Source organism: Leuciscus leuciscus (assembly GCF_965113295.1).
Source record: "Leuciscus leuciscus genome assembly, chromosome: 12".
NCBI classification, from domain to species: domain Eukaryota; kingdom Metazoa; phylum Chordata; class Actinopteri; order Cypriniformes; family Leuciscidae; genus Leuciscus; species Leuciscus leuciscus.
Window position 1 is genome coordinate 19,047,728 of NC_138736.1, and position 21,282 is coordinate 19,069,009.

General features: G+C 42.7%; 2 long non-coding RNA genes across 2 annotated transcripts in view; one reads left to right on the forward strand and one right to left on the reverse strand.

The window, feature by feature from the left end:
* The window catches only part of LOC309511605, a 58,141-nt gene that overhangs the window by 34,761 nt on the left and 2,098 nt on the right, over positions 1-21,282 (forward strand). The gene's annotated exons all lie outside the window — the stretch shown is intronic.
* LOC309511611 lies at positions 1,760-15,562 on the reverse strand. The gene is made up of 4 exons (XR_014210722.1): positions 15,363-15,562; positions 3,974-4,090; positions 2,406-2,539; positions 1,760-2,295 (listed from the first exon to the last, which is right to left on the reverse strand). It is a non-coding gene; the product is annotated as an uncharacterized lncRNA (long non-coding RNA).

Sequence of the window (21,282 nt, forward strand, 5' to 3'; positions counted from 1 at the left end):
AGTTCACTTTAAAACGAAAATTAGCCCATGATTTAATTTTTCAATATAAATATTTTTCTTACACAAACTCATCGTTTTGCTTCAGTAGGCAAATTTTGCCCCGGAGCCATGTTGAGTTATTATATAATGGATGGATGCACTTTTTTGAGCTTCAATCTGATGGTTGCAATGGTTGAAATCCACTGCCATTATAAAGCTCAGAAGTATCAGGGTGTTTTTTTATATAACTCAAATTGTATTGTCTGAAAGAACAAAGTCATATATACCTAGGATGGTTTGAGTAAATCATGGGCTAATTTTAATTTTAAAGTGAACTACTCCTTTAATCTTTATTTAATTTATACAGTGAATATTATATGCAGTGTTATTTTACATTTGAAAACTACTGTTATATATTACTGTTAGATTACTGTTGGGTCACACTGGTGTTGTATACTGGCAACCTCTACATTTCAGCTCAGCAGACAAGCCATGCTTCAACCTCTTGTTGGAGTTGTTGCATTAAAAAGATTATTATTACAGTTTTTCCCTTTTATGAAAATGTGTTTGTGTGTATTTATTTTGCATGTGTGTTTATACTTTGTCCTTGATTCCCTAGACCTTGGCGGACACAAGTAATATGTGTGCGCGTGTGTGTGTGTGTGTAGCCACCGTTCTCGGCTCTAAGTGACAGCACCCTCCCTTGTTGGTGCATCTCTGTCTCAAAGACTAATGGCATGAGGAGAATCAATTACCACCCCACGCTGGTGCGATGGCAGTCGGGGGGAGTGAGAGGAGGTGGGGGTCTGTGATGGGTGTAACATACTACACTGTCCTCACCACCTGCACACACACACACCACTGCTAGTTTCATTTCAGACGTACTGGCCTAGAAGTCACACCTCACTGGAAGTTTGGCAATTAAGAGCCAAAGAAATGTCTGGCAGTTCCACCCAGGTGTATTTTGAAGGGGTATTTCTGGAATGTTTGCCCTTGAGAGGAAGAAAGAACGTACGCTTACAAATACACTTACATACCTGACATACAAACATGCCCCTCCTCGTTCCGATGCAGTTCCGTCATCAGGCCTTGTGGGATGCTGCTCGCCTCAAAGGGCATTCCAAACCAACCACAGATACAGAAGGCACACCCTTGCATTACAAAGAGAGGCTTAAGTTTGCAATTAAAACCAAGAAAAACATAAGTAATTAGATTCAGTTGTTCATATATTTCCAAAAACACTTTTAACAATACAAAGCATTCTGAAGCTGTACAAACCCAAAGGTGATAATGACAAGGAAAGCATCCTAGATGGAAAAAATCTTAAGAGGAGCTAAGACGCCACTTGGGAAGCCCATCGTCATGCTGTGACAAAATATGTGCACGTGGGTGAGAAGACTTGGAGTGAGTCAAGTCCTGTCACATGAGACCCTCAATTTGCACACCAAGCCAAACCAGTTTAAACATTTAGCATTATCTCAAAATTATATGAACATGCAAACTTGTGAAATGCTAGCTACAAAATTAGCCTTAGCAGGTAGACGGAGCGGAACATTTTTATGATGCAATGTTTCGGACTGCAAGAAGTTGCATATTATCACACAAAGGTGTGACATGTTAATACTGCATTAATGTATTTACACTGGAACACTGGCAACTAAGTATCATATGCTTAAATGTTGATTGCTGATTCGTATGCACAGCCAAAAAACAAACAGGATGTTCACTGACTGCCATGACAAGAGGAAGGGTTGACTTGAAACATAGGCTATTTGAATATTCTAAAATGATTAGTACTAAACGGCAACTTTGATTTAATTATACGTTCTGGAAACATTATGAAAATATTTACAAGAAAAAAATGGAGTAGATTTTACTTATGAAACGCTGAGAAACAAGAAATTACTAGTAAATGGAGAACATAGTTTTAAGTACAGGCTAAACACAATTCTTAGTGAGTAGTAATTCTCAAACAAAGTCTCCCTACTCTGTTTCAAAGACATTTTGTTTTGTAAAATTTGCTCATAATAATGCTTAAATAAATAGGATATTTTTAAGGCTTATCTTTTTTGATGTCACAGACACACCAGGGCCGTTTCTCAATATGCGTTCTTGTCTGTACTTGTGTTCTTGTGGACTTCATCATTCGCTGCTACTGTTCCAATTCAAAGTTCTAGCCAAGTCCAGTTCAAATCCCCGGATCTGTTCTTGAGCCGCCCCTTTTATCGAGGATGCATCAAGAGGTGACTTGTGCAGACTTGAGACAGCCAGGTATTCCAGAATGTATCCCACACCAACCGTAGCGGAGGAGAAAACCTGGTTATTTAAAAAATAATACTGTTATTGTGTCAAGAAATGTGGTTTCAGGCAAGAGTGTAGTTGTTTAAAGCTCAAATATGTGGTTTATTTATAAAGACAGCGCCTACTTGAAAATTTGATCTGCCATTTTCGGAGTTGTGCAATGCAGTCGATTGCCGGGCGCTCAGCGGCCATTAACCCCGCCTGGAACAGCCTTTCCTCATCTAGTCCTTCTGACGTTTGCCGCTGGCTCTGATAGTCTCTGTAGTGGTTAAACATGATATATAATTCGTCTTGTGTATATCTACTAGTTGATCTTTGGTCTCATGAATCTATAATTTGTTCCCTGGCAAATTGTTTTGGCTGAGGGCAGAGTGAAGTTTCATAACTTGTATCATAACTATATTTTGGCTGTTTAACTTTACCGTTGTAGCCTACTAGAGCGCTGACTTTGTATGTTTGACTGAATTGTTTGCTTTATTTCTTATCGTATAGTTTCTTATACCTTTTACTTATACTTTTATAATGGCTATTATTGATCATTAAAACTGACATTTAACAAAAAGAGACAGGGTTGTGTTTTATGTCACATTTAATTTTATATCAGTAAAGATAATCAGAATACACATTGCCTGAACCACTTATTAATGTTTATTATTTTTAAAATGTAAACAAAAATAGGCACTGAAGCAGGGTTGTTTTTTTATATAATTTTTTATTATAAATATACATGCAGTGAAGATAATCTTGTGTGGCTATTATGTTTAAGATTTTTTAAATGAAAATGATAAGATGTAGAGTGGTGTCTTATAACATATTTCATTTTATTGTAGCCAAAATATACATGCAGAGAGAACCGAAGTAGCCAGAGCAAGCTGAGTGACGCAATCAATTACACTGCTGTACCATTTGCAGATTTACCGGACTAGCGTCCTCCCTTCCTCTGGAGTTTATTCTCCTGAGTTAAACTTGGCAATCCGAACTACCAGAGACGCAAGTCCGAACTTTGCATACTTGGTATTGAGAAACACCCCAGGCTTCTCCGTCCCACACACGGCGTACTTTCTCACCCACTTTCTGAATCACCTGCACCTGTTGCATCAGCACTGCAATTGCCACTCACCATGGCTGCGTCCAGAAACGAATAAATGCTGCCTTCGGAGGACATATTCAAAGGTATGAAGCCAGGCATCAAGGCATGTCCGAATCCAAAGTTAGTTTCACTTCCTGTCTCCTGAGATACCGTCATCTGATCGATTTTTGATGGCAGCTTCGCTGTCTTTGATATCCCACAATCCTGTGCTTTCTATTATGTGACAGTTGAGCTAGAAAAATAAAGATGGCGTCTAAAAGTTGCGGTTAGTGGTCAGTTTGTGTAAATGGACGTTTTTGACAAACGTTTTCTACTTTTAATGTCATTTGTAGCGAGAAATTACTATTGTAAAAATTAAATATTCACTTAGTTTTCACCAAAGCTCTCTCTATTTTGCAGTAGATCATTAAACCGTTACGCTGCCTCAAAAGTCTGTCTGAAATAATTTTGTAAGGTGCCTTAATGCGCAAACGCTGCCTGCAAAGTCATTAACTGATACGGCAGCGAGGAAGTTTTCGAATGCAGCCTATATAAGCTCACACCAACAGTCATTCAGCGTCTGGTCTACGACTAGGAAACAGACTTCTTACCAGCTCTGCTCACCTTGGTGGTTGGCTCCAGCGATCTCCTTCGTTTGGAATACTCGCCTGTGTATACTCATGTCCTCCCTGTGTGTCTACGTCTCACCTGCTCCCCTGTGTGTTTGTATCCTCCGTTGTACTGGTAAAGGAAAGATAAACATGTTAATCATCCATCAACTAATCATAGAACTGTTTAACTTTTAATTTACTCATCTGCTTTGCTTATACCTGCACCTACACTGTAAAAAGTTTAACTATTAGTTACTAATTTTTTTTGGTGAAACATTTTTACACTTAAAACAATTTACTAAATTTTAAAGCTGTGAAATCAATGAAATATACTGCATGAATTGAGTAAATGCAAGTAAAAAATGTAAGTAAATCTGAGTAAATGCATCTGGTACATTAACAAATAAAATTGAGTAGAAATAATTTAACATATTTATGAGTAATATTAACTGTTTTTATTTCCTCTAAACCTTTGTAAAATAGTAGCCTATTACATACAACCAACAGTATACGTTACTTGATATTGGCCTTTATTGTCGATGAGTAGGCCTACAGCAGGGTTGGTACAGCAATACAGCATATTTTACACTGTTTTTAACATGTATACAATATTGGCTACATTTAAACTCATTTAACAAACATTTCAGAAGTAAAAATGAAACATTTAAACATTCAGGTAGCCTAATTCAAGTGTAATCAACCGGTCTGTTATCCAATTTCCACCGGATCAGCGGTGGTTCTCGTGCCGGAGACGGACTCGCGCTTCATACCGCCGTCCTGCATTTCACTCATAGCCGAAATATACTGCGAGCGACTGACTCCATAACCTGCCAATAAACAAACAGTGACAGTTCTGAGGACATTTTATCATCCAAATTAATTATATTCATTATCATTAGGAATAAAGTTGTGTGTTTATGCAAGGCGTTTCAATCACGCGAAAAGACAGGCGCGACTCTCGTTTAGGTGTCGAATGTATGCACGCCTCTGTATGTTGTTTTGCATTAAATAAATTGATTTAAAGCACAGTAATGATTTTATAGATAACATAAAATATACACAAACCTGAATTTCACAGAGGAAATGCACCAAATTTGCAACGCTGAGAAGAGAACTGTTGTTCCCTTTCGTGGTCACTCCGAGTTACGTCGGATGACGACGATTGGGGTTTCGCTTAGAAGCCTATCACCTTCGAGTATATAAAACGAGCCAATGGCAATGAAATGCCATGGGTCTGCGGAATTTGCATAGCGTAACTCCGCCCGCCGCAGGGGGTATATAAGGAAGTACGCTGGCACAATGCAGATATGTTTTCGCTTCGGAGCCGAGAACTTCTCCACTCCTGCAAGCCAAATATTCTGAGTTAGTCTTCTCTTACCTTCGAGACGAGCGAACTCTCCGGTGTTGGTGTGACGGCGATTTCAGCGAGTGCTCACTACCCTGCTGATCTTGTCAGTGATCTGACAGATAGTGTGTTTCTCCCTGTTCGCTTCAGCATCCGCGGAGTTTTTCCTCTCACAAAAAGAGCATTGCACGTGGCACGTCTTTTTAAAGATGCCTCGCCCGTGCACTTCTGGTTGCGGTGGCGAGATATTTTTCTCTGATGGGCACGATCGCTGCTTAGCGTGTTTGGGCGTTGATCACGCTAAAGCAGCGTTCGTGGATGACTCATGTTCCCACTGCGGGAACATGACCATCTCTATGCTGCGGTCGAGACTCAATGAGCTCACTAGAGCGAGAGTCCCCCTACCCACACCCCGATCTACTGGTCCCGAGAGGGCTAGTACTTCGGCTGGTGGCCGGGGTGACCTGAGGGTGACTGTGTGGGACATACCGCCGACACGTCCACGGTCCACACACCCCTCTCCAGCATCAGCACCCGCGAGTGTTCAAACTGAGACCGCTGGTCCCTCTTCGGAGCCCCAGCGCGTCTCGTTTGGAGCTCCAGAGGAAGATTCTATGTCTATCGCTGCATCACAAGGTGGGCGCGAGTCCTCGGGAAGTGAGGATTCGGCTGTGTTGCCGCCCTCGGGCGTGCCAGCATTGCCCGAGTCTGATCCCGAGCTGACCGCCATGCTTTCCCGGGCAGCCGCGGCCATTGGTATTGAGTGGTCCCCGCCACCTGATCCAGTGCGCTCGCGGCTGGATGATTGGTTTTTGGGAGCGGCCGCTGACACCCGTCGCCGCCCAACCCCAATACCATTCTTCCCGGAAGTGCATGAGGAAGTCACGCGGTCCTGGAAGGCTCCCATGTCTTCCCGTGATCGTTCGTCGGCTTTCTCCGCCTTTCCTCCCCTCGATAGAGCTGATGCTTGTGGGTACACTGGGATTCCCACGGTTGAACGTTCTGTCGCGATGCAGCTGTGTCCGACAAGCGCTTCATCACGTGGTGATCCTAAGCACCCGTCCAAAGCCTGTAGATTCTCGTCTACCATGGTGGCGAAATCTTACAGAGCGGCGGGACAGGCAGCTGCCTCTTTGCATGCCATGGCCATCTTACAGGTCTACCAGGCCAAGATGCTTCGTGACATGCACGAGGGTAGGACAGACCCAGGGCTCTCTGATGAGCTGCGCGCCGCCACCGACCTCGCTCTCCGGGCGACGAAGGTGACCGCGCGCTCCCTGGGTTTGGTGATGTCCACAGCTGTGGTCCAGGAGAGACATCTCTGGCTGAACCTGGCTGATATGCGTGAGCCCGAGCGGACTCGTCTGCTTGACGCTCCCATATCCCAGGCCGGCCTTTTCGGCGGTGCAGTCGAGGACTTTGCCCAACAGTTCTCGACTGCTCAGAAGCAGACTGAGGCGATTAAGCACATTCTGCCCCGACGCTCTGCTGCTCAGCCGTCGGTACAGAATCCTCAGCCTGCTCGCCGCCGAGGGCGCCCTCCCGCGGCTCCCGCCCCTCCCGCACGGCCCCAGCAGCAGCCTTCATCTGGGCCGCGTCGTGGAGGAAGCCGTAGGAAGGCGCCACAGCCCTCTCCAGCCCCCGCAGCCCGCTAAACGCCAGGCTAAGCGGCGCCCCTGAGACGGGCAGCTCAGGATTGGCTTTCTTTTCTCTACAGGAGGTGGTAGCAGGGCCACTCCTTCCCCCGGTGGAGGGCCGGGGGAGAATCTTTTGTTCTCCACTCCCTGCTGCTCGTCTCACGACGGGCAGCACCCTAATGTGGTTAAAGAAAGAATCGAAATCCCCAATCCTGAGCCTACAGAGCCAGAGGGCCGCAGTGCGCGCCACCCTCGGGTCCCGCGCGCAGTCACTGCTGACTTGTCTTCGTCAGTTCGAGGACAAGAGTGCGGTTCCACTGAAACTTTTTCAGAGGCTCCTGGGGCATATGGCATCCGCAGCCGCAGTAACGCCGCTGGGATTGCTTCATATGAGACCGCTTCAGCTTTGGCTTCGCGATCGAGTCCCGAGGTGGGCATGGCAACACGGCACGCTCCGAGTCCCAGTGACTCCAGCCTGCCGTCAGACCTTCACCCCGTGGGCGAACCTCAATTTTCTACGGGCCGGAGTGCCCTTAGAACGAGTTTCCCGGCATGTTGTTGTGTCAACAGATGCCTCCAACACGGGCTGGGGCGCCATGTGCAATGGTCATGCTGCCGCGGGCTCCTGGACAGGACCCCAGCGCCTTTGGCATGTCAATTGCCTCGAGTTGCTGGCTGTACGTCTCGCCCTGCACCGCTTCCAGGCGCTGCTCAGGGGCCAGCACGTACTAGTCCGATCAGACAATACCGCAACAGTAGCGTACATCAACCACCAGGGTGGTCTACGCTCCCGCCGTATGCCGCAACTCGCTCGCCACCTCCTCATATGGAGTCAGAAGCATCTGAGGTCGCTTCGAGCCATTTATATCCCGGGACACCTGAACCAGGCGGCCGACGAGCTGTCTCGAGTTCGGCCTCTCGCTGGAGAATGGCGACTCCATCCCCAGACGGCCCAGCTGATTTGGGATCAGTTCGGCGACGCACAGGTAGACCTGTTTGCCTCCCACGACTCGTCCCATTGCGACCTGTTTTACTCCCTGACCGAGGGCACGCTCGGCACGGATGCACTGGCGCACAGCTGGCCGCGGGGCCTATGCAAGTATGCGTTTCCCCCAGTGAGCCTTCTTGCGCAGACCTTGCGCAAGATCAGGGAGGACGAGGAGCAGGTCATTTTGGTTGCCCCGTATTGGCCCAACCGGACCTGGTTCTCCGAACTAGTACTCCTCGCGACAGCACCTCCCTGGCCAATTCCTCTGAGGAAGGACCTCCTTTCTCAGGGAAGGGGCACCTTATGGCACCCTCGTCCCGATCTTTGGAACCTCCATGTGTGGCTCCTGGACGGGACGAGGCAGGTTTGAGTACCCTACCACCTGCGGTGGTGGCTACCATCACTTCCGCTAGAGCATCGTCCACGAGACATGCCTATGCGTTGAAGTGGAACCTCTTCGTCAACTGGTGTTCTTCTAAACATCAAGAACCCACGAAATGCCCGATCAGTGTCGTGCTTTCCTTCCTGCAAGAAGGATTGGAGCGAAGGCTGTCTCCCTCCACCCTGAAAGTGTATGTTGCCGCCATTGCCGCACATCACGACGCAGTCGAAGGTAAGTCTGTTGGAAAGCACGACCTGATCATCAGGTTCCTGAGAGGAGCAAGGAGACTGAATCCTCCTCGCCCTCCTCTCGTTCCCTCTTGGGACCTCTCAGTGGTTTTAACTGCCCTGCAGAGTGCTCCCTTTGAGCCTCTGCAATCAGTGGAGCTTAAGTTCCTGTCTATGAAGACAGCGCTCCTGGTTGCATTGGCCTCCATCAAGAGGGTAGGGGACCTGCAGGCATTTTCGGTTGACGAAGCGTGCCTGGAATTCGGGCCGGCTAACTCTCACGTGATCCTGAGACCCCGGCTTGGATACGTGCCCAAGGTTCCTACCACACCCTTTCGAGACCAGGTAGTGAACCTGCAAGCGCTGCCCTTGGAGGAGGCAGACCCAGCCTTGGCACTGCTCTGTCCAGTACGCGCCCTCCGTGCTTACATAGACAGAACGCGGTGTTTCAGGACCTCAGACCAGCTCTTTGTCTGTCATGGTGGGAAGCTGAAGGGAAAGGCTCTCTCAAAGCAAAGGTTATCCCACTGGATAGTGGATACCATTGCTTTGGCATACCAGCAGCAAGGTCGTCCGTGCCCCCTTGGTGTGAAAGCCCACTCCACACGTAGTGTGGCTTCCTCTTGGGCTCTAGCGCATGGCGCCTCGCTAACAGACATTTGTAGAGCTGCAGGCTGGGCGACACCCAACACATTCGCGAGATTCTATAATCTCTGAGTAGAGCCAGTTTCTTCTCATGTACTCGCTTCAACCAGCCGGTGCTAGATTCTGCTCAGGTGTCTTCGCTTGCTCGCCATTTCTCTCCACGGACGGGATACGTGCGATATTTCTCTCAGGTGAGTCTGATAAGCTCTGAGTTTCCTCCAGCACTGGTTACGTCAACGCCTGAGTTATGCCAATCTGCCATAACGCAGCTTTTGCGCTTGACTAGGTGCCTCCATGTGCATGGTTCCCCCTCTGGGCGACCCCCACATGTGTATTCCACTGTAAGTCTCCTTGTGAGCGTGTGTCTTTCCCTTGGCAAGCCACCTTGCCACCCCTGGGGTTTAAAATTCCACCTGCGGCTGGACACCCCAGTGATTTTCCATATGCAGCCCTCTGGGTCATATGGGTATTCTAAGTCCCCCCCATCAATGGCTGGGCATAATTGCATATTTCTCTCTGGAGATATGCTTCCCAGTGTACCTTGGTATCCCTGTGTTAAGTAGGACTCCTTCGTTCGTGCTAGTCTCACAACAGGGAGCTCAGACTTACGCAGGGCACTGGAAGACAGCCGAGGTGGCGTGATTAGACTGGAACCCCAATCGTCGTCATCCGACGTAACTCGGAGTGACCACGAAAGGGAACGTCTCGGTTACGGATGTAACCCTCGTTCCCTGAGTGGGAATGGAGACGTTACGTCTTCCTGCCACTTCCGCTGTACCGCTGAAAAACGCCTGGGGCTAGTCTCGGCTCCTCAGCGAAGACATATCTGCATTGTGCCAGCGTACTTCCTTATATACCCCCTGCGGCGGGCGGAGTTACGCTATGCAAATTCCGCAGACCCATGGCATTTCATTGCCATTGGCTCGTTTTATATACTCGAAGGTGATAGGCTTCTAAGCGAAACCCCAATCGTCGTCATCCGACGTAACGTCTCCGTTCCCACTCAGGGAACGAGGGTTACATCCGTAACCGAGACGTTCTGGAGACTGGAGAGTTCAGACAGCCCGCGCTCACTTCAACCAACCGTCGAGTTGTGGTGGGAGGGGTGCATTATTTTAATTGAGTAAACTTACTCAATTTCTTAAGAGTGTGTTAAATATATTAATAATATTGATTTGAATTAAAGGTGCTCTAAGCGATCCCGGGAGTCGAAACTTCTTGTTGATATTCGAATTGTTGCCAAACAAAACGGAGGCTAGCTAGACCCTCCCTCCTCCTCATCCCGTCTCCTCCCTCCTCCCCTCCCTTCCGGCATAAAGGAAAGTCAAAGTAGTCACAAACAAAGTTAAGTTTTACTGATACTTCATTCAATGTGTAATGTCGCCAAATTAGATAAGGGGTTTTATATATTGCAGAACAGAATGCAGAAAAAGAGAAACATTATCTTAAAATCGTTTCGCCACCTGAGGTTACATTGACATTTACATTTACATTTAGTCATTTAGCAGACGCCTTTGTCCAAAGCGACTTACAAATTAGGACAAAATTCAGCGAGTCATCATAAAGAGGCAAAAGCAACAACAACGCAAGAAGTGCTCAAAATACGAAGTTCAGGTATTATTCAGAGTAGCATAATTTTTTTAATTTTTTTTTTTATATAAGGTTAAGTGCTCACGGAAGAGATTGGTTTTCAGCTGTCTTTTGAATGTTGTCAGGGATTCTGCATTCCGGATGAGGGTGGGGAGAGCGTTCCACCAGCATGGAACTGTGAATGAGAATGTTCTGGAAAGTGATTTTGTGGCTTTCTGTGATGGAACCACGAGACGTCGCTCGTTGACCGATCGTAGGTGTCTGGTAGGGATGTAGACTCGTAGGAGTGAGTGAAAGTAGGAGGGAGCTGAGCCTGTGATAGTTCTGTAAGCAAGCGTCAGTGCCTTGAACTTGATGCGAGCAGCGAGAGGTAGCCAGTGCAGAGAGATGAACAGAGGAGTGACGTGGGCCCTCTTGGGCTCGTTGAAGACAAGACGAGCTGCAGCATTCTGGATCATCTGTAGGGGTTTGGTTGCACATGCTGGTTATAACTATAGGTTATAACTATAGCTCCCATACAAGGACGCAATAATAGCAAGATAACGTTAGCTTCGCGTTTCCCAGTGAGCATAAACAACGGCGGCGGCGTAAACAAATTTAGTCAAAGTTGTCAATAGCCTATAAATTAACATTCAAATTCATAACAAACAGTGGATGAAAATAACCATTCACACAAATTGTCGCCCTACGTTACTGCGAATTTGCTTAATCATTTACAATAGAGATTGATCGCTAGCTACTAGAAACATAACGTTATATGTTGTATTCACTAAAGTTAACACTGACTGCATAGTTCTAGCTAATTACATTCTTGTGTTGGTTTGGCGAACATGAACGTCAGTTTAGAAAGAAAAATGGATTTACCTGTTCTGCAAAAACAGAGCAACTGAATGTCGGATCGGAAGCCCTTGTGCCGCCGGAGTTCTCGCCACCTTCAAAAGGTTTTTCCGATGTAAATTCGGTACTTCGCACGTTCCTTATCCTTGTCCCTCTTGTTTGCAATTTGTTCATCGGAACGTCGTCTCTTTGGTCGTGTGTCGGCCATAATTCAAACTTCCCTCTTCATGCTTCTCTCTCCTCCACACACCCCCTTCATGTGTACGTGCACTAACCCCCCAAACCACACCCCTCAAATTAATCTTGTCGGTGATTGGCTGGAGCACTGTTTGTTGTGATTCGTGGTGCGGGTGAGCCCAGTTTGTTTTTGTTGCCGTTTGTGGAGCCTGTGGTGTCTACAGACACCGCGTTTTTTTACAGTGTGTTCAGGGGACAGGCAGCTAGCGGATAGTGAGGAGATGTTCGCTGTATGTGACAAAAAATGTTTTGGCCTAAAAAACGCATGGCATCGCTTAGAGCACCTTTAAGCAATATTTTTGTTTCTTGAAACAGATCAGTTTAATTCAACATTCTCAAATATTTTGATAGAAATTTCACAAATATATTAAGTGTATTATAAAGAAATAATTGGTTAGTTAAATACTAAATCATTTTATTGAAAAAAAACCTTAAATATATCTGTACATTTTAGATAAAATTAACTGTTGGATTTTTACTCAATTATTTTGGTATGTTTAACTCAAACAATGTGTGTGGCTAATCATTTAATTGTCTGTTTTAATTGCTAGTTACTAAGCATTTTTAGAAGAGTTAAAGTAGTTTTGTTAGTTAAATGATGTTTGCTTTTGCTAGAGATGTTACGTTTTGCAACTTGTTTGCGTGTTTTGTGTGTAGAGTTTTGAGAAATGGAGACAAATTGTGTAAGCAATTTAAAAGAACTGATAATGTGTTAAAATATCTGATCATAAGCCATTGACACAACATTTATTATCAAAATGTACTTGCATGTTGCATCAATTGATTAGATAACAAATTACATTTAACTTTGCCATTTTCATTCAAATTTGCAAATGTATTTGAGCACAAATAAGCAAAAAACAACAACTAGATGAATTAAAGTAACTAATTAATTTTCAATCAGAGAATTTGTATTATGCCAGTTTCTCAGATTTACATGAATAATGTATGACATAGTCTGAATTCAAACAGCAAATTACACATATGGTAAAACCTAAAGTGTGATATTTGATTTTCATTACTCATTCTGTCTTTCAGTGCACATATGTGGATCTAGGCTGGATGTGGCGATGAGGTTTATATAATATTGCAAAGAGACATGCTAACAATGTCATAATGTTATCAATAACAAAAGTAAGTAAAAACACCCAACATTTGAATGTTAAAAAAATCACATTAAGTATGTAGGATAAAAACATTATCACAATCTTTTCACAACTTAAAAATGTTGACAATGTAATTGTGCCAGCTGTGTACAGTATTTGTTGGATTTGTAAGCCGAGTGCTGCTTTAACACTTGAGAGTGTGTGTGTGTGTGTGGTCCTGGTAAACCCTACGTTATGGGGACAAAATGAGGAAATGAGGAAAACAGATACTAGTTTTTTTTAAATGCAGAAAACATTCTGTGATGGGGAGGTTTAGGGGTAGGGGATATAATATATATTTTGTAAAGTCCCCATAAAACATGGAAACCCAATATGTGTGTGTGTGTTTATGTGTGTGAGAAAGAGACTGGGAAAAACTCAGCTGAAAGATTTTCCTGTTTGAGAACTTCAAATGTTTTGGCTTTTGATGTGAAGCATAAAGCCTTTGGGTTTCAAATGTCTTTGCACACACACACACACATACTCAGGAACACAGAAATCAAGTATAAGAGGCTGAGCAAGGTGTCTCTCCCCTGATCTTAAAATGCAACTTTCAAAATATCCATCAAACAGATCAGAATCTTTCTCACACCCACCACATCAAAAAACACCCGATGAGAGGAAAGTGTGAGAAACACATGTAATGGGCAAGAGTTAAAGGGATAGTTCACCCTAAAATTATGTTTTATTAGCAAGTTCAGGAGGAGCATACAGTGAGGAAAATAAGTATTTGAACACCCTGCTATTTTGCAAGTTCTCCCACTTGGAAATCATGGAGGGGTCTGAAATTGTCATCGTAGGTGCATGTCCACTGTGAGAGACATAATCACAAAAAAAAAAATCCAGAAATCACAATATATGATTTTTTAACTATTTATTTGTATGATACAGCTGCAAATAAGTATTTGAACACCTGTCTATCAGCTAGAATTCTGACCCTCAAAGACCTGTTAGTCTGCCTTTAAAATGTCCACCTCCACTCCATTTATTATCCAAAATTAGATGCACCTGTTTGAGGTCGTTAGCTGCATAAAGACACCTGTCCACCCCATACAATCAGTAAGAATCCAACTACTAACATGGCCAAGACCAAAGAGCTGTCCAAAGACACTAGAGACAAAATTGTACACCTCCACAAGGCTGGAAAGGGCTACGGGGAAATTGCCAAACAGCTTGGTGAAAAAACGTCCACTGTTGGAGCAATCATTAGAAAATGGAAGAAGCTAAACATGACTGTCAGTCTCCCTCGGACTGGGGCTCCATGCAAGATCTCACCTCGTGGGGTCTCAATGATACTAAGAAAGGTGAGAAATCAGCCCAGAACTACACGAGAGGAGCTGGTCAATGACCTGAAAAGAGCTGGGACCACCGTTTCCAAGGTTACTGTTGGTAATACACTAAGACGTCATGGTTTGAAATCATGCATGGCACGGAAGGTTCCCCTGCTTAAACCAGCACATGTCAAGGCCCGTCTTAAGTTTGCCAATGGCCATTTGGATGATCCAGAGGAGTCATGGGAGAAAGTCATGTGGTCAGATGAGACCAAAATAGAACTTTTTGATCATAATTCCACTAAACGTGTTTGGAGGAAGAAGAATGATGAGTACCATCCCAAGAACACCATCCCTACTGTGAAGCATGGGGGTGGTAGCATCATGCTTTGGGGGTGTTTTTCTGCACATGGGACAGGGCGACTGCACTGTATTAAGGAGAGGATGACCGGGGCCATGTATTGCGAGATTTTGGGGAACAACCTCCTTCCCTCAGTTAGAGCATTGAAGATGGGTCGAGGCTGGGTCTTTCAACATGACAATGACCCGAAGCACACAGCCAGGATAACCAAGGAGTGGCTCTGTAAGAAGCATATCAAGGTTCTGGCATGGCCTAGCCAGTCTCCAGACTTAAACCCAATAGAGAATCTTTGGAGGGAGCTCAAACTCCGTGTTTCTCAGCGACAGCCCAGAAACCTGACTGATCTAGAGAAGATCTGTGTGGAGGAGTGGGCCAAAATCCCTCCTGCAGTGTGTGCAAACCTGGTGAAAAACTACAGGAAACGTTTGACCTCTGTAATTGCAAACAAAGGCTACTGTACCAAATATTAACATTGATTTTCTGAGGTGTTCAAATACTTATTTGCAGCTGTATCATACAAATAAATAGTTAAAAAATCATACATTGTGATTTCTGGATTTTTTTTTTTGATTGTCTCTCACAGTGGACATGCACCTACGATGACAATTTCAGACCCCTCCATGATTTCTAAGTGGGAGAACTTGCAAAATAGCAGGGTGTTAAAATACTTATTTTCCTCACTGTATTCAGATAATCTACCCAATCAGTGCGAGAGGAGGCTTATAGAGCCGACTTACCTATGTTCCACAACAGTTTTTCCAGCATCCCTCTTCCACCCCAACTGCTCACTCTCCATTATTCCTATCCCAGCCAAGGGTGGGATGTGTACTCTGGGTTCCGGCCAAATCCCGAGCTCGGGGCCCTCACCTTAGACAGCATGCCAAATGAGCATATTTTATACTATACCTGATTATATGTAAGTGAGAATTTGTGAAATGAAAATTAAGTCGTAATTTACTTACCCTGGTGTTGTTCTAATGCTGTATGCCCTTCTTTCTTTTATGGACCACAAAAGGATCATTAAAAAAAAATCCCACTCGCACTCATTTTTCATTTTAGGATGAACTCACTTTAAGGTGGCCAGTTTTCTGCACTGAAAACCAGGCAGATTTCTAGTTCAGTAATCAATATACCGAATTGAAATTTCCAAAGATATTACCTTTTTTTTTTTTTACCATAGTAGGAATGAAATCATGTTCTTTCATAATACTTAATTACATTTAGTAGGCTGTTTAGAATAATGTGCGGCCCTTTCGTTCCACTCAAATAGTGCTAATCAAAAGTAATGCTCATTTCAAACCCAAACCTAACCATTTTATAGAGAATACAAAAATAATATATAAAATGTAATGGACTGAAATGTGTTTACTAAAATTTAAATTTTAGTAACATTATACCATTATAAAGATATTTTGAGCCTCTATATAATTCTTAAAAAAATGATGTACAGTTATAAAGAAAAACTGTAACACTTTAGAATACTGTGGGTATGTGGTAGTTCATTATTAGCTAATCAGTAACTACTATTTTTCATACCTCACTGAAGACTACTAAGAAACGAAAGCTTTAACGTAAGTTCTGCCGGGAAGACTCGATTGTTACGTCACTTGTTACCTTCTCATCTATCCAATCGTGTTCTAATACTTGTAGTATAAAAGATAGGTACTTACACGTCTGAGTTCGCAGATGCTGACGCCAACATTCACCTCCATCCTCCCAACCACCACCAGGATGGTCCCTGCCCATACCTCACAGGGGGTCGACTGCGCCCCTGCCTTCGTCTTCAGGCAGGAAATGCATATTTCCGTTACCCTCGGATTGCGAGCTACGGATGGGGCCTACGCCAAATAACTTTTTATCATAATATTTGCTTGCTGGGCTGTTAATAAATGTATACTTGTTACAGTATTTTGCCTCCCGAGTCTTTCTGGTAGAACTACTGTGTACAGGTTCATAATTAATATTGATAATGCATAATGTATAATATAAGGTATTGGTAACCCATTATTAATGAATCAAGTGTAATTTATAATTCCTTCTAAAGGAACTACTAATAATTTGGATCAGTATTCTAAAGTGAATATCATGGGAACACATTATTAATGACTAAAGTGTTTCTAAATCCATCGGAAGGAATTACTATTCAAAATCTTACAAAAGTCTCAAAAGTTTACAATGACTTCAGTTAATATTGGGTAGTTATCATGTTTTTCACTTTGAAATACTGATCCAAATAATTACTAGTTATTTTAGAAGAATGTAGTAGCACTTGAATCTTTACTAGTAGGTTATCGTTACCTTTTATTATAAATTATGCATTATTCATGTTGAGTATGTACCTGTATACAGTAGTTCTCTGGGAGGTTTGAAAAAAATAGTTGTTACTGATTAGCTAACAGTGAACTACCACATTCAACTGAGCACTATTACTTACTAATTTGTTAATCAGAGTTTCTTGTTAGTAATAGTGCGTTACTCATTTGTTCCTGTGTAGTTATTCATTAATGAAGGAACAGTATTCTAAAGTGTTACCAGAAAAACATAACAGATTGACAAGTGTAATCACATTAAGATAAGAGGAGATACGGGGGTCCATGGCTCTACCATTGGATAAAGCATAATGGCTGCTGTAACTTGGATCAAGATATTTTTTATTAAATCTGAGAGCTGGATCACTCCTCCATAGGCTTCTATGGGATCGAAACTTGCTGGCCCAGAAAAGTTAGTAAAGACATCGTTAAAATAGTCCAAGTGACTACAGTGGCTCAACCATAAGTTTATCAAGCGATGAGAATACTTTTTGTGCGCAAAAAACAAAACAAAAATAACGACGTAATTCAACTGAGTTCACGTAGCGTAACAGCGCAGCGCTCCTGGGTTGTACGTCAGCACGTAGGCTCACTATTGGCCGACGCTGGTCGCTGTGTGTGAATAGTGTGTCACTATTGGCATGACGCTGGTCATGTGTGTGATGTGTGTGATGCGTGTGACACCGATGGGCTGTCGACTCATTAAATGATGAGCTATTTCTTAACAAAAGTGGTTTATTCAGCGTCATGGAGCCTCTCCTCCATTGACATAAAAAAAGTCCTCCTGTCTCCTTCCCTTTTTTCCAGGTAAGGTTGTAGGCTTGCCTTAAAGTGGCTTTGATTTGACGTTGGCGGTCACTGCTGAGAATGGAAATGAAGATCGCAGAATAAAGTCTAGAATTTGGGTCTCTTCCTTTGGATTACAGTGCACAAATACAATTTATTACTTTTGTAAATTTACAATTTGTCTTGTTTAACATTGTCATCCTTCAAAACGAGTTTGCAGCAGAAGTCACATAACAGAGTGAAATGTTATAATTTCATATCAAGTAGTGATAAACAAGGTCATTGATATGACAATTAAATACAATAGAATCAATATATCAATGTCATGATTTTAATATTTATAAATAATGATTTGTACACATTTGTACGTCTGCAAAGTTGTTCATAAGTAAATAATTACGTTTTAGTGCTATCAACATGTCAATATTGTACGTTTCAGTGTCTATGGAAATGTACATGTGGTATCATACTTTACATAAAATACAGAGGAAAACTTCTCATGAGGTCACATTGGACAATCAGTACCCATACAGCCAAAGAAGCAGAAAAAGTCAAAAGACAGACAAAGACTCTTTTTTTTTGTGTGTACAGATACGTGAAGTAATTATTGTGTAGACCGTTCTCTAAAACTGACTAATATCAGTAATTAGCATAAAACTCAGAGCTGATTGTGCTGATCCACATATATAGTTGGCAATGCAGCGTCTAACAGCATTGTGGTATCAGTATGAACTTAAAGTACACAAAGAAGAGTGATGCTCAAAATCAGAATGAGCTTTATTCGCCAAGTGTGTACAAACACGCAATGAATTTGTTGTGGTTTTTCAGGAGCTCTGGGTACATACTTCCATACATATATGCATTATATAAACTACTGAATACATCTTTAAAAAGCTTTACTAAAGCAGTGCTTGAAGTGCAACATAGGGTCTGAGGGTCCTGGCACATTATGAGAGCTGACAGTACACAATAATACTTCCACTGACTGGTTTTAAAATGTCTACCTTATGGAAAAGATATCCGCCTACAGGTTTAGAATGGCATGAAGGTGAGCAAATGATGACATAATGTTTCGGTGAACTATCTTTTTAAGCTGTTTTTAACCTAGAACATTCCTTTACCAAACAAATAAGCACCCAAAACACAACAATAATAAAACTTCCAAAGTGTTTTCACTAACAATAGTTGAAACACAGTTCATCCACACACACACACATTGATTATGTGATGGACCTGTGTCTTTAGCATTGCTTGTGTTGACAGCGCTTGAAATACAAATGTTTTTGGTCATAATGTTTCTGCTTCTGAGGTTTGACAGACTTTCGGGAAGAGATAAGTGCCTTCTGACTGTCATGGCTCTGAGGTCAGTGTTTGAGACGCTGGTTTGAACCACAGTGCTTTACAAGATTTCAACTATGTGAGATGCTCCATACTCATCTCTGTGGAAGCCACCACAGTCTGGGTGGATCACTTCACACTTCACACACACACGTTGGGTTTTCATGTTTTATGAGGACTTTTCAATGACATGATTTTTATACTGTACAAACTGTATATTCTATCCCCTAACCCTCCCCTAAATCTACCCTTCACAGAAAACTTTATTGGCATTTTTTACATTTCCAAAAAAGTATGATTTATAAGCTGTTTTTGTCATGGGGACCAAAACATGTCCCCACAAGGACAAGGATTTTGGGTATTGCCATCTTTGTGGGATTTATCTGAACGCAACACACACACACACACACACACACACACACACACACACACACACACACACACACACACACACACACACACACACAGACACACACACACAGACACACACACACAGACACACACACACACACACACACACACACACACAGAGACAGACAGAGAGGAAAAACACTAGCATCAAACACCAATACAGAAAATACAAACTTTTCATCTTTACAGTTTGAACAATTTCAGTGACTTCATACAAAGTAATATTTTCTTCAAAGAAAAGAGTGACATTCTTTCACATGATTTATTTACATTTTTAGAACATAATTCTTTAAGGTAAATGAAAATTAGCAGTTTGCTTCAATAGTCTGTAGTAATTTACGGAATTACAGTAATGAGAAAAAAAAGGTAGAAACTAAAAGTACAAACTGTAATTCGAACAAATAATTGAGGGGCTAATCCTGCCTCTCTCTAGCATCAGGCCACAGGTTTTCATCAACATCACATCTAATGTTCTCTCTTGCCATGCACCTGGGGAAGAACCTTCTGGAGTGCCTGATCCATCCCTGGCAGTCCTCTGGACTCGTGTCCTCACATCCGGCACGCATCCGCCCTCTCCCTGCCACCCTTCTCCCTCCACAAACCCGTCTTCCTTGTTCCATTTCCAAAATTAGTCTTTCTGAGCTCTATATATATATATTGTGTGTGTGTGTGTGTGTTCACTAACAAGTCTAAAACAAGACACCTGCTTATAGCCTTTTACCTGAAATTGCAGTCAGCAGTGTTTGAAAGGCACAAGGCTGAAATCTATTCTGTTTTGAATGTGTGGTTCACAGTTTTGACAGCAGTGTGTTAGCATTTGAACAAAGTGCTGTAAATCCACAGTGTTGTGCAGGTTGTGGTTAAAGTATGGGATAAGTGTGTAGAGTTTTGAAAACTGTTCAAGCAATGAAAAACGAACTAGAGTTTGGTCCACATGAACTGCTGCTGTGCAGACTGTAGTTAGAGTTTTGCACATGTGACTCCAGTTGTGCCCACTGTCATTTAGCAATCGAAAAAAACTGTAATGACATTTTCATTTCTGAAGTAATTTATTCATTTAATGTAAACAAATGTAAATGTAAAAATGATGTGTTTCTAAGCCATTGAAATCTGTCAGGTAAAAGAGGAAAGAAATTAATGCATTTCAATCAATCTGCTGTTTTATTCCAACTGTTGCTCCTGGTATTTGTGTAAATATTTAGTTTTATAGAATTTGTAGAGTTAATGGTACACGTAAGTTTAATGGTACAACTCAAATATGTTTAGTAGTAAGATCATTTTAATTTAGTGCTCCTTTACGTCGCAAGACTCACAAATACATTAAGGTTCCCTTTGTAAAGGGTTTATAAAGGTGTTTGTTAATGACCGATAAGTCATGTACAAATGCATTATAAATCGTTGATAAGCAGTTACAACTGCATGAATAAAAATGGCGACTTTAATGCAATACCTGCCAAATAGTGAGTCATTTTTAACTGACATGTTAAAATGCTTAAGATATAACTCACACGCAGCTGGTTTAACCGGCCCCTAGTGTTTAGAAATAATTAGTATCTATCCTACTTTCTCATTATAACCTCACCATGACTGCACGGGTTAAATTTCTGACCACTGCATCGGCATCATTGATGTGTAAATGTTTCAGGGTTTTGTCATCAGAAATCCAAGGATTTCAGAAGTCATTTCTGGCATTTAGTTTAATGGTCTTTTTGGACTGTGAAGGAAGTTTTAAGTTCTAAAAAAAATTGTTTCATAGCACATCAATCTCTTTATTTCAAATGATCAAGCTATATGAGATCTCTCACAATATAAG